Source organism: Myotis brandtii, unplaced genomic scaffold, assembly GCF_000412655.1.
Source record: "Myotis brandtii unplaced genomic scaffold, ASM41265v1 scaffold340, whole genome shotgun sequence".
Classification (NCBI taxonomy): domain Eukaryota; kingdom Metazoa; phylum Chordata; class Mammalia; order Chiroptera; family Vespertilionidae; genus Myotis; species Myotis brandtii.
The window spans coordinates 774,407-789,218 of NW_005363099.1; positions in this window are offsets into that span (position 1 = coordinate 774,407).

The following is a 14,812-nucleotide window of genomic DNA, read 5'->3' on the forward strand; positions in this document are numbered from 1 at the left end:
TTTGACTGTATTTACTTATTCAAGATAACATACAAAGTGATTAAATAATTATTGAAATAAAAGATGGATTATGACATTAATACTATTCATTTGCAAGTGTTGGAATTAGTAAAGTTCATTTTACTTTTATGAGACTATTAGAAAAGAGCCTACTTGTTACCATTACCAAGACATCCATTATAATTGCAATGCAATTGGGTGATTGATAAGTTAACATTGTTCTGAGTTTAGTGAATGGAGTATCTTCTATTTATTCATAATATTGAATATTTCTGATTATAAAGTAATATGAGCTAACTGGGGATATAGAAAGTATGGAAAATTTACCAACTATAAAGACTAATTGGAAACCATGATTATCTTAATAAATATTTATGTGTATTTCTTTCCAATATATTTTCTTTGTGACTGTGTGTGTATATGTCTCTATCTCTATATAATGCTTTTCATACTTTTTTAAAGCATTAAATCATGGACATCTTCTCATGTCTTTAAACATTATTTGAAAACATAAAAGGTCAGTGAAAATACACTGTATTATACTGTAATGATGGATACATGCCATTATACATTTTTCCAAATCTATGAAATGTATGACACCATGAGTGAACCATAATGTAGATAAACTTTGGGTGATTATAATGTGTCAATTTAGGTTCAATTATAACAAATGTACCATTCTTGTAGATAATGGACAAGGCTATGCATATGGGTGGGACAGGTCTATTGCTGTGTAACAACTTATTTTAAAATGTATCAGATGCAGGCAACAAACATTTATTTTCTAAGCAGTTCCTGAAGGTCAGAAATCTGTAGACAAATCAACTAGGTGTTCCTGGCCCAAGATCCCTTTCAGGGTTGTTGAGTGAGACTGCAGTAATCTAAAATCTATATGGGTGTTCCTTACCATATGGGGTTACCGTAGAGCTATTCATAATATGAAAAATGAACCCCCACCTATCTGTAAGCCAAGAAAGTGAAAGAGCAAGCCACCGAGACATAAGCAAAAATTAATTTTATTACCTAATTTCAGAAGTGACATAACATTACATCTGTTATAATCTACTAGTCACACAGATAAAACACAGGACAACCTGATAGAGGGATACGGAAGGGTATGAATCATCAGAGGTGGGGATCATTGCAAACAATAATGGAGGCTGATATAATGCACTCTCTGCCTCCCAGTGATCTTTCTCAGGCAGCCCTTCCAAGTCCCACGAGAGAGTAGTCCCACTTGAGATCAAGTCAATATCCAGAATGTTGTTATCTAAGTCAGATCTAGGTACATATGTCTAATCTCTCAAGTATAGCTCTTCAGATACCTGAGCTAAAGAGACAATCTCTATCTCTATCTCTATCTCTATCTCTATCTCTATCTCTATCTCTTTCTCTCTTTTTCTCTCTCTCAAATAGGCCTAGAAAACTCACCAGAAACACTTCTATTCAAAAAGAGGAGAAGCAGGAATCACTCAGCCATAGCAGATTTGAAATACAACTACGCAAAGGTTGGATATCCATTAGGACTCAATGCCCAGAAGTTATTCTCCAAGGCTCTTACTTTAGCTCTTTGAGGCATTCCACCACCACCACCCCCCACCCCATCAAAAATAGAACCTGTGAGCCACTCAGTAGTTTTCTTAACTATTAGAATTTAGGGCATGCAACTGTCCCTTTTCCTTTGTATTCTCTCTGTTCTTTTCAGTTCAAGCTTTTGGGATTTCTGTTTATATAATTCTTTTTAAAACTTTGTAGGTGAACCTTACTGGTGTTCACTCCATTTGATAAACCCACATCCACAAATCTGCTTTTGGCTTCTGAGACAGCTGAGGGACAGCATCCTTAATGTCTTAGAAACTCTGTTATTTAATAGAGAGACCCAAGACCCATGAGGCAAACCCTTAAACTCCTTAAAGGGTGTTCTCTGTCTCAGTGATCTGAGACACCATCTTTGATCATTCTGAGATTTAACAAAGGATTTTACAGTCATGACCTCATCTCATATTTAGACCATGCTTTGTCAAAGAGTGCTCTGGATTTAATCTTTGCTTGGAAACAATTTCTTATTTTCAGCATCAACTGCATCTGTAGAGGCTGAGAATTTTCAAAACCATCAGGTCCTGGGTCCTTTTTACTTAATAATCCATCTCTCAGTTTATTTCTCTCATCTAACATTTTTCTAGAAGCAGCGTAAGTATGAAGCCAGTGCCTTCAACCCATTGCTTGCAGAAGGCTTTAGTTTGATCACTCTGTTCATTAGGCACAGCTTATATTATACCCATTCCTGTCTTTAGACCATGCTTTGTCAAAGAGTGCTCTGGATTTAGTCTTTGCTTGGAAACAATTTCTTATTTTCAGCATCACCTGCATCTGTAGAAGCTGAGAATTTTCAAAACAATCAGGTCCTGGGGCCTTTTTACTTAATAATCCATCTCTTAATTTATTTCTCTCATTTAACATTTTTCTAGAAGCAGCAAGAAGTATGCAGTCAGTGCCTTCAACCCATTGCTTACAGAAGGCTTTAGTTTGATCACTCTGTTCATTAGGCACAGCTTATATTATACCCATTCCTGTAGGCCAGAGTGCTGCCAAGCTTTCCATCTCTACTAACCATTATCCCTTTCCTCTGATGTCTATGAAAATTGTCCTTAATTTTCTGAAACCCCTCACTGGCCACCTTATTAAAGACTATGAAGCATCTGTTAATAATTTTTAAGGTACTTTAAATTTTAAATTATGCTGTCCCCACATTCACTGCCTAGTTTCAAAGATAGACACACATTTTAGTTTTAATTATGAAGCACCCTGCTCTTGTTACCAAACTCTGCATCAGTTATCTATTCTGCATTAAAAAATTGCTACAAATGTAGATGCATTAAACAAACCATTTCACAGTTTACAAAGGTTAGAAATTTGAGCACAGCTTCATTGGGTACCTTTGGTTTAAGGCTTCTCATGAGATAGTATTCACAACTCCATCTAGAACTGAAGCTCTTCCAGTTGACTGAAGGAGTAAACTTTTAAACTAACTTATGTAGTTGATTGCTGGCCTTGGTCACTTGCCATGTGGGCCTTCCCACACAGCTGACTCACAGCATGAGACCTGGGCTCTCCTAGCGTGCTGATTTAAAGAGAAAATGAGAGTATGCATGGTAGAGCCACAGGTTTTTATAAACAAACTAGAGGCCAGGTGCACGAAATTGTAAATTGTGCCAGGGGGGTTGTCCCTCAGCCCGGCCTGTACCCTCTCCAATCTGGGACCCCTCAGGGGATGTCCGACTGCCGGTTTAGGCCCGATTCCTATGGGAGGCTCTATCCACTGAGCCAAACCGGTTAGGGCAAGCTGGGTATTTTTAGGGAGATTTTATCTTTTTTTTATTATGGTAATCTTGTATTAAACATCTGTTGTGATAGTGTCTTTATTTGTGAGAAACATATAAGTAATATACTTACTGAATTTAGCCATAAAAGCAATCTAAAATATCTTTGGAAGTCAAGTATCAACATGGTCTTTGCAATTTGTGGTTATGTTAGCACCTAAGAATGGGGTTTCTATTGTAACTATCATTTATTTAACGTCAAAAATGTTTCTATTGGATATTCAGTAAGATACTTCCAAACTTTTACTCTCTGTGAGATTTAAAACTAAATGTAAAAGGTACACTGCTCACTTTTTGCATTCCAGTAGTTCTACCTGTTTACAGCATGACCTGTGTCTTCCACTCCTTTTCTATGTGGATTCCTCAGCCTGGCACTCTCTCCACACACATCCACATCTCATCACCATGCCCTCCCTGCTCCTAACTTTATATAAAGATTTTGACTATTCTAACTTCTGTTCATCCTTTAGTCTTTATCTTAGACAAGATGTTCCCAGTATTCTAATCAGTGAGAACATTTCTTAAGAGCCCAGTAAAAGGTTTCCTTAGAGATTATTCAAAGTGCTTTAAATTATTTTCTCAAGTGAGTTTATGAAAGCATAATAATTTGATCTTTAAAATCTACTTTTACCTGGGAAGACTTGATTGCTTTTTGTTTGGTTATAATATTTCTTTTCCAACTCTGGTTTCTTAGTATTTTTTTAAATTATCAAAAGCAATCATTATTTGTCAGTTATTTGCCAGTGTTTGAAATATGCAAATGTTTGTTTGCTTTTATTTCAGCCTTTTTGAATGTCATTGTTTGTGCAAACCATGGGCAAACAAGACTTCACTGTTAATTAGCATAGCAACAAGCTCCTGCCTCAAGTATTTGCATATTCTGGAATTTATCAAAACACTGTGCAAATTAAATGCACTGGGAAGAACTATAATTCCCAATTAGACGTAAGTCCAGACTTAAATATAGCATTTACTGATGAAACTACTACACCCAACAGGCCAACCTTTTTAAAACACAGGAAGGATACATTGAAATGGTTTCCTCAAGAAATTCTGAGAATTTAAGTACAGTGACCAGGTAGAAATGTTTTTCTATACAAATAAATCTGTGTAGGAAGACTTTTTCAAATTCCTGTTATATTGTTACAATACCAAAGTAGCAGAAACTCCGAATCATGGAAACTTATCAATCTTAAATAAGGATAAAACATGAGAATGCCATGTTTCCCAGATAAATTGATAAATGTTGGATTGATTATAAATATGGATAATATCTATAATATTATCCATTAATATTCACTGCTGTGAATAAGTGAAGTTGAATTTGTACCCAAAACCACTATAAGAAAATGTGATGAGCAGCTGTTCATATATCCACAATGATTACAATCCAATAATATACTATAATTAATAAGTGCATGCAGCAGTCATTTATCAGAACATCAAAATATATGTAAAATAAATGTTTGACTAATTAAGCATACTGACCATATGAATAGGATGCATGTTTTAGTAAACATGGGCTATCAAGTGAAGAAAATTTCAGTTATGAATAATGTGAGAATGAAGAAATGTAATTGTTCCTAAATTTTCATATTTTGTCAGTTCTAGGGATAAGGGCAGAGAAAGGAAACAGTGTGGGGGTCAGTTTTTGAGAATGTTAACAAAATCTGCAAATAGGTTAAAATACAATATGTTTTCAGGTGCCTAATATACTCATACTAGAGGCCTGGTGCATGGATTTATACACATTGAAAGTAAATTAATTAGAAGGTGGCCAGTGGGGCTGGACTGGGCGAGATGGGCTGGACACACCTGGAGCCACCTTCCCATGATCCCTCCTAGTCCTGCTGAACCTGGGGCGGCACCAGGGTTGAAAGGACATCTGCAGAGTTGGTGGGGTCCCATCCAACAGGTGGGGTCCCTTGGCCTGGCCTGTGGGATTGGGCTGAAACCAGCAATTTGACATCCACCGAGGGGTCCCGGAGTGCAAGAGGGCACTCTGCAAGTTGCTATCGCTTGACAGCTCCTGTGTTGAGCGTCTGCCCCCCTGGTGGTCATTGTACATCAGAGCTACCAGATCAGCCAATCACTTAGGCTTTTATATATATACTAGAAGCCCGTTGCATGAAGATTTGCGCAATAGGCCTTCCTTCACCTGGCTGCTGGCACTGGTATTCCTCCAGCACCCAGGACCCAGGCCTTTGGTCAGGCCGCTGCGGCCAAAGCGAGGCTTGGCTTCAGTCTTCAGTCTTCACTCCCGCCAGAGCTTTCAGTCCTCGCTCCATGCCTGTGTATGCAAATTAACCACCATATTTGTTGAGTTAATTTGCATAGTCGCTCTGATTGGCTGGTGAGCATAGCGGAATGACACCAATTTGCATGTTTCTCTTTTATTAGTGTAGATTTAGACTAGAGGCCCAGTGCATGAAAATTCATGCACTGGAGGGGGGGGGTCCCTTAGACCGGCCTGCCCCCTCTCACAGTCTGGGAGCCCTCAGGGGCAGGAGGCGACCCAGCGATCATGGGAAGGCGATGCCCCATCACACCTCTGCTGCTGCCACTGCCGACAGCACAAGCCTTGGCCGGCCCTGGTTACCTGAGCCTCGGGCAGCCCTGGGCTGCTGGGGGGCTGAGGGGACTGGGGAACTCTGGAGGCAGGTTTGTGGCAAGGCAGGGCCCACCTTGCCGCATGCCTGCCACCCCGGCAGGGCTGAGGGGACTGGGCGCCACCATCTTGTGGCTGTGGGCGCCACCATCTTTGAGGGAATGGCAGTCAATTAGCATATTCCCTCCTTATTTTCTGTGGGTGCCACCATCTTTGCGATGGCATGAGGGTCTATTAGAATATTCCCTCTTTATTAGATAGGATGCTATGAAATTATGAGCAAATATAGTGAATATTTATATGCCACCCTCCGGTACACTAGAATTTATTAGAAGATAGTTATTATCTGTGTTGTTTTCTTTATTAAAAAAAAGTGATTTTTAGAGAGAGAAGAAGGGAGAGGGAGAGAGCAAGAGAGAAACATTGATGTGAGAGTGAAACTTTGATTAGCTACCTGCTGCATGCCCCCTACTGGGGATTGAGCCTGCAACCCAGGCATGTACCCTGATTAGGAATTGAAATGGCAACCTTTTGGTGTACAGGATGATACTCAACCAACTGAGTCACACCAGCCAGGACTAAATGTGTAGTTTTCAAAAGATATTTATTTTTACCCAAAGTTGTATCTAAGAATATATTAAATAGTAATGCCCTTGAGTCTTGAAAAAAAAAAGATTAAAACAAGTCAATACACTGTAGATAAATTTCAGAATTTTTAGCAGTTATTTATTGCCTCTAATACAATGAATTGGCCTATGCTTGTCAAGATCTGATAAGTATTAAGGAAATAAAATGTGATATAAGGAGACTAGTGAAAATGGCAAGAATATAACTATTTAGGTAAAGCAAGCAGTATCAGATTTAAGTCATCAGCATAACACATATCTCTTTAGAAGGAGACTGTAAATCAGTTCATACTGTGACATCAATTAAAACCAGAGATTTTAACAGAAAGACCATCCCCTTCCAGCTTGAAGGCTCTGCCAGAACATTACAGAATGTGCACAAGGAAGCCAGACAAGCAGTGTTTCAGATATTTATCAAAGAGCATAACTGTAAATAATGGTATCAGACATGGAATGTGACAAATTTCACTGATTTTAAATCCTTAATTTTGCCTGTATCTGTGTACCTACTTTTCACTTTGCTGTGCAAATCTCTTTTTACAAGGACATTTGAAGTGATATTTAAATAGAATTGTGAAATATTTAGTGCATTTTGAAAATAAGAATACATTATTCTCCTTCCATATCACATTCCCATGTTATTTACTTTTCCCAATTAGCTTCTTTTTTAAAAATATTGCTATAATTTAGGTAATATTATTATTGCATGTGAATTTATTATTAGGTAACCACACATAAATTATAAAACTTTTAAATGTATGCTAATTCTTTTTTATATCAAGTGAATTTTTAAAGAATAGCTCAACTCCTCCTTTATTAGTATATTTTAGGTTAAGCAGTCTGTAATTTCTTGAAGACACAATCATACATGTGACTATGTCCTCAAACTTAAAAATTTACACTGGTAAGTCATATATTAGAGCAAGAGAAATTAATATAATATGACTATTGGAATTTCATCCCATTCTAGCAGTGAACATATATGACCCAAATATTCATAACTTTTGTCATTTGAAAAATAATAATGCAACCAATTAATTTCTCTAGTATTTAGAAACTGCTGATCATGTAGTAATCTATATTGAGTAACCACCATCAAGATGAATGAAAGAAAGTGAAAATGATAAATCATTGTTTTAGTTAATATAATGTGAGAAGAAAACTTTGAGGTAGAAAAGGAAAGTTGAAATGAAAGCTATTTTCAGAACTGATGTTCTTCAAAGCCCTCCATGTCACACATGCCTGTCCTGGTTGTGATTGGGTAAAAGAATTTTATTTAATGGATTAGTGAACTCTTTTTAATGGGCCATGAGATATGCCATATGTTCACTGAATTGTTATTATTAGTTTGTTGAATATTCACCAGAAATATTTTTAATATTTTTTATTGTTTTCAGAGAGGAAGGGAGAGGGAGTGAGAGATAGAAATATCAATGATGCGAGAGAATCATTAATTGGCTGCCTCCTACATGCCCCACACTAGAGATTGAGCCCACAACCCTGGTATTTGCCCCAACTGGGAATCAAACCATGACCTCCTGGTTTATAGGTTGACACTCAACCACTTAACCACACCGCCCTGAACACTAGAAACAATTTTTAGACATAGTTTTAGCTTACAAAGTATACACTTGTTAGTTGTCAATTCTGTGATCCATTGGAGTGGGAGCTTTTTTTTTTCTTTTGTGATGTTTTGTTTTGTTTTGTTTTGTTTTCCAACTAGTGTGTATCAAGGCAATTTGACACAAACCATGAGTATAAACCATGAATGAGTATAGATCTATAAGTTGGTCTTCTACCTTCATTAAAATAATAAGAAAAAAAAGAGCATTAAAATATTTTTTAGGAATTCTATGCTGCTAGAAACATGTAATCAGATATAAAAATACTTTTTATTTTCCTTGGAAATTCTATGTTGGTATGTGATTTGAGATGAAAATAATATTTTGCTTAACTATAAAGTTATCACGTATTCCTCTGACATGTGGAAAATGCCATTAATCAAGGTGAAGTTAGGTACTGGAAATTTTTTAAAAATGTAATTTAAATATTAAGAAACATTAGCGACTAACCAGAGCATTAAAATGTATTTACAATACAGTAGGGCCTTGACTTATGAATGTCCCGACTAACAAGTTTTTCGAGATACGAGCTGTCTCTCGGCCTATTTTTTGCTTTGAGTTGCGAGCTAAAATTCGGATAACGAGCCAGCTTCGGATACCCCACCACTAGTTGGCACAGCGAACGTCGAACGTCGCAGTGAACGCCACAACATCAGCCCAGCATCACGTGTCTCACTTGTTAACTTTTTGATTTGACATACGAGCAATTTGAGTTACGAGCTCCATCACAGAACGAATTAAACTCGTAAGTCAAGGTCCCACTGTATATGCATAATATTAATTCCATTTCCATTCACTGCAAGTAATTAATGTTGAGCAGTTTGAAACTATATAAGAAATGGTTAAACTTTGTCCAATCTTTTAGATTAACTTTAATGTAACAGTTCAGGAGATATTTTAAGAACTCAACTTTTCAGTGATATAATATTATAGCAAACACTATTTGTGACTTATTCAATAGCCATCCCATCCCTTGCCCCCATCTCTAAGTTTACATAAGCTCAGTGTTGCTCAGCCTTCATGCCGATAAATTCAGAGAAGGTAAAATTATCCCCAGCCTCAAGGAAGAAATCACAATTAGTCTAACAAAATCATTGCAACACCACACCCTTTAGAGAAAGTTACACATCTTACCCAACAATAGTTATTTTGACAAAATGGAATGTCTGCTGGAGGGCAAGTGTTATTGGAGCTTCATCTGACCATAATAACCACCAAATGCAACATTGAACGAGTTTGCTCTTTAGGCACCTTATTTCTACCACCTCTCAGGTTCGGACTCTTATTTCTTACATTTTCTATTGCAATTGCATTCTAGCTAGTTTCCCAATACCTTTCTTCTTCTACTCAATTGTCCTTCTTTAAAATTGGCAGATTAAAATATTAAAAATGCAAATCTGATCATGTTAATCTTTGCTTAAATTCACATTTCCCAAGATCCAATCTTCATCTTTCACAGGAAATCCTACTCCACCCCATTTCCTTTCCCCTAGGATGGTTTAAATGCTCATTTTCCATGATATCAACATATGTGAAGTCTCAGGAGAATGTGAGTTTCTAGATTACAGTGGTAATTTATTTATTTCTCCATGCTCACTGAACAGGACAGTACCTATAACATAAAAGAAGCATTGTTGAATAATGAAATTATTAGTGTAGCTATAATTATTTAAAGGGAACTATTAAGTCCAATTGTTAAAGTTTAAATAGATCTCCAATCAAAAAGAAAAATAGATTTTGGGAGGCATCATTTGTCACAGCATGCAGTATGTCATTCATATCTGTGTTATGGTGATTTAAAACCATTTCACACTCACTTCTGGAGGCAAGTTGAATATTACCCAACCTGGTGTGAGACTCTGAGAGGAGATTTTGAGCTTCAGAAATTGTGACTCCCCTTAGGGGCATGAGAATCAGAAAAGAAATGGTTACATTTCGCTGTGCTCTTCTAAACTGCCTTTGTTAATATAAATGTCTTATAAATATTAGGTCCTCAATACATTTTGGGTCAATATTTGTTGAACCTTTGAGATATTTGTACTTCTATATTGTGCAACTTAACCTGAAATATATTTTAAATCCCCCCAAAATTACATCTTCTGTACTACTCTTTCTCTTATCTCAAAAGAAAAATTATCTTTCATTTCTAACATTCATACATAGAGCAGAAATCATTGCAAAAAGAAATGGCAAAATGCTGAAACATAGCAAATCAATGTTTCCAGAGGATATGGTCAAAGGAAATAAAGTAATTATGCATCTTCAGAAACATTACTTATTAACTATATTATTACATTTATCTTTTAGTGCCAGGTTGTTGGTTTTCCATGTGCTAACATTTTTTCAAGGTTTTCTTTTTGTTTCTAATTAAAACTTAATGACTTTTTACTTTAGTCTAATTATAAGTATAAATTTCAGTGAATAAAAAAAAAAAACAACAACAATGAAACCACCTCCCTGATAAAATATTTCAATGTTGGCGGCCACGAAATATCCCCCCTTGTGTCCTTCTGAGTTCTTACTCCACACTACAGTAAACACTCTCCTATAGAACAGAGTGAAATGTTGGCTCTCCCTAACTCCCTCTTGTTTGGGCCTGCATATTCCCATAGCCTTCCGGCTAATAGCTCCTGCTTTAAGCAAGCTAGTCATTAGAGAAATTCTAATTGGGGCTTGAGTTTTTACAAAAACAGCCCCTACTGTTTTCCCTTCCCTTGATTTAAAAGATGCTGAGCCTTGTGCTTACTTAAGATGAAATTGAGGACCATCAAGCACTCCCATCTTCTCAATTTGGTGCCTTCTCCATCAATAAAACTGTTCTTACTCCAAACTCTGACCCTTTGAGTTTTGGTCCTTTTGAAACATCTGGTGTAATTGCACAGAGACTCCCCTTCCTTAACGTGACCCTTTCTCCTTCCTGTTCATCCACTCCCTTTCCTAATCACTAATCCCTTAGGACATCAGATTCTGGTCGGTATCAAACTGGATCCAGAACAAAGCCTCAGGTCTGTTGACCAAAGAAACAAGAGTTCCCGGGAAACTAAAAATAGCATTATGACTTCAGTTGTATTTCAGCCCCAGGCCCAAGGAAGCAGAATGACCCTACAGACCCCTCTCATAAAACCAGACAGAACAATGCTGTCATCAGGCTCTGATACAATGATCAACTGCTCCCTACCCTGGTCTCAGCCAATCAATAGAGCCCATGACCCCAACTCCTTTAGCCAGCATGATTAATGATTTTTCTCCTATATAGCCCATCTCCTGGAAGCCACTGGGGAGTCAGTCAAGTCTTTTAATCCTTCCCGAGGATATGTGTTTTTAGTTTAGTTTAGTTTTGTTTTGTTTTGTTTTGTTTTGTTTTGTCTTAGAGAGAGAGGGAGGGAGGGGGAGAGGAAGATCAATGTTAGAGAAACACATGGATTGGTTGCCTCCCGCACATGCCCCAACAGGGATCAAACCTGCAACCCAGATAGGTGACCAGGCATCCAACCCATGACCCTTAGGTCCACAGGCAGGTGCTCTAACCACTGAGTAAACTGGCCAAGGCAGTTTTATCTTTCTTGATATTCCATTTCAAAGGGATGGATCCCCACATAGTTGGGAAAACATTCCTTGGCTAAAACTGGCAAGAGGCTGGGAGAAGGTTTGCATCTCAAAGCAACATATAAAAGATTGACAATTATAAATTTTCTGAAGCAGATGCTCTAAGAGAAGGGAGGACAGACCGATAGATAGTCAAGAAGAGAACTGGAGAGCATTATGCTAAGCGAAATAAGCCAGTCAGAGAAAGATAAATATCACATGATCTCACTCATTTATGAAATATAATGAACAACATAAACTAATGAACAAAAACACATCCAGCGACAGAGAAGCATCAATGAGACTGTCAAACCTCAGAGGAAAGGTAGGGGAGGGTGAGGGTAAGGGGGAGAGATCAATCAAAGGACTTATATGCGTGCATATAAGCCTAACCAATGGGCACAGACACCAGGGGGGGTGAGGGCATGAGTGGGAGGTGGGGGGCAATGGGGAGATAAGGACACATATGTAATACCTTAATCAATAAAGAAAAAAATTTAAAAAAAGAAGAAAAAGAAAAAAAAGAAGAGACCTATCTAATATTGGTCAAACTGAAAGGACAAATCAAACTTCAAGTTTTTAACCCTCCCAGATTCTTCCCTGAACATCTTTTCATTTGGCTGATTCTAATGGATATGCTTTTGCTATAAAGAAACTATTATAAGCATAGCTCTTTCCTCTGAGATGTTGTAATCAATTATAAAACCTGAGGGTGGTTTTGGTTCCCTCAAACTTACAACTGGTGTTGAAAGGAATTCTAAGGACAAAACAGGCAGGTTTAGGAAATAAAGAGGGTCCATGGGGGAGGAGTGTGTATGTGAAGGACAGAGGTATCTCTGGCCTGAGCAATTAGAGCAAGTATAAGGTAGATCAAAAGAAGCCCTGACCTGAGCAGCTTGGAGACGCCAAAATGCTTATCTTACTTGTACAAAGGATAGAGAAAGGCCGCAGGGTAATGGGGGGAAGAGGACATACATTCACAGAGGATAAAGAAAAGTCACAGGATGATGGGAAAAAGGAAACATATTTTCACAGAGAATAGAGGAATGTTTCAAGGGGAAAAAAGAGGGGTCACCACATGGGCTTTGGCCTTTGAAACTAATACTATGTAAGAAAATAACCAATGAGGAGAGCAAGGGGGTCCTAAATTAATGAAAGGTCCAATTAGAAAGGGTCAGGTTCAAACAAAAAACTGTAGCATATATAAATCATAGACAAAGGGACATGAAGTGGGATTTTTTAAAAATTTTTCGAGAGAGAGAGAGAGAGAGAGAGAGAGAGAGAGCAGGCTTTTCCCATTTGGGGGCCCCTCACCAGGGGGTCCCTTTAGGGGATACCTCTGCCCAGATGGAGTTTGTATATACTTCCAATAAACTTCTACATTTTTATTAAATAAATCTGTTAGTCCACCCCTTTATTCATCTTCGTCGGACAAGAACCCAGAAGTCTGTACCCCGAACCCTACGTTTCAATGTCAGTAGTCTGGAGCACTGTTGCTTTAACCTTGAGTTTGGCTCATTCCAAACTTATTCAGATTAATCAAGTATTTTTATTCCACTCACCCTTATTAGCATATTCATTTTTATTTTTTTACTTTTCTTTTAGTGATTACTCTACACTTTATAATGTGCATGACTGACTTAGTTTTCTTTTACTTCAGGACTGTGAGCAATGAGTGCTTTGAGTTTCTGTCAGCCCAAAATTACTTCATTGCTGTTTCACATTTGAAGATTATTTTCAGAGCATAGACATGTAGATTGATCTTATTTTCTTACAGAATTTGAAACACATTGATTTATCCATCATCACCTTGATTACAGTTTTACCTGTTGTGAAACCAGCTGTCATTGTGATTACTGCTTATTTAATTGTAATGAGTTTTAATTTCTGGCTTCATTTTAATGGTTTTCTTTGTATCTCATGTTCATTGTTTATGATATGCCTTGATATTGTTTTTGTTGTAACTTTATTGTTTGGATTTATAGTTCTTTTTTAATCTACTGATTGATATTTTTATCTATTTTGAAAAATTTAAACCATCATATAGTCCATATTTTTACTGCCTCATTTTTCTATTGTTCTTCTCATTTCAAGAGATCAAAGACACAAAAACTCAACTTTTTCTCAAATTCCCATATATATCTCTTACATTCTCTTTGGTGTTTTCTATGCTTTTTGTTCTCTGTGGTGGAATCTGGAATTTTCTCCTGACCTATTTTTTATATTTCTCTATAAAAGGCAAAATATACAGATAATTAGGGAGCTGATTTTATTTAGGCTCTGAGATAAGGAGAATATCCTATGTAATAAAAGCCTAATATGCAAATTGTCCCCTTGGCCTGGAGTTCCGCCTGGAGTTTGACCACTTGCTATGACATGTGCTGACCACCAGGGGGCAGCACGGAACATGGCAGGCATTGGCGACACAGCGCTGGCAGTGGGCAGCAGTGGAGGCACTGCCAGCCCTGATGGGCCCTTACAAGAGCAGGACTGCAGTGGTATGGTGGAGCAGGTGAGCAGGCAGTGTCAGGCCAAGGCGGGTGAGAGTGGGGGCCCAATGACTCAGGCAGAGGGGGGCACGTGGGGTTCCAAGGGCCCAGGTGCTGCCCAGGGCCCAGAGGTCAGCTGGGACCCTCCCTTCCACTCCAGACACTTGTGCTTCAATCGCCGACCAGGCCTAGGGACCACACCCATGCACGAATTTTGTGCACTGGGCCTCTAGTTCTTTAATAAGGATTATCCCAATGAAAGAAGGGGGAACTAGGGATTTTTAGAGGCAAAGTAACATAGGAATCATCAGTGAGTCTTAATAGGAGTCATAAGAAAGAATAGAGATGGGCCTCACCTGAGTCATGAGAAAAGGTGAAGTTGGGTCCTGGGATATGTGAAAACACACTGGGTTGTGTTTTTGTGTTGTTGTTTTTTTCAGTAGCCTTTTTTCAGAACACAAAAGCAGTGAGATTTCTCAATTCTCACTGCTTCCTGAGAACA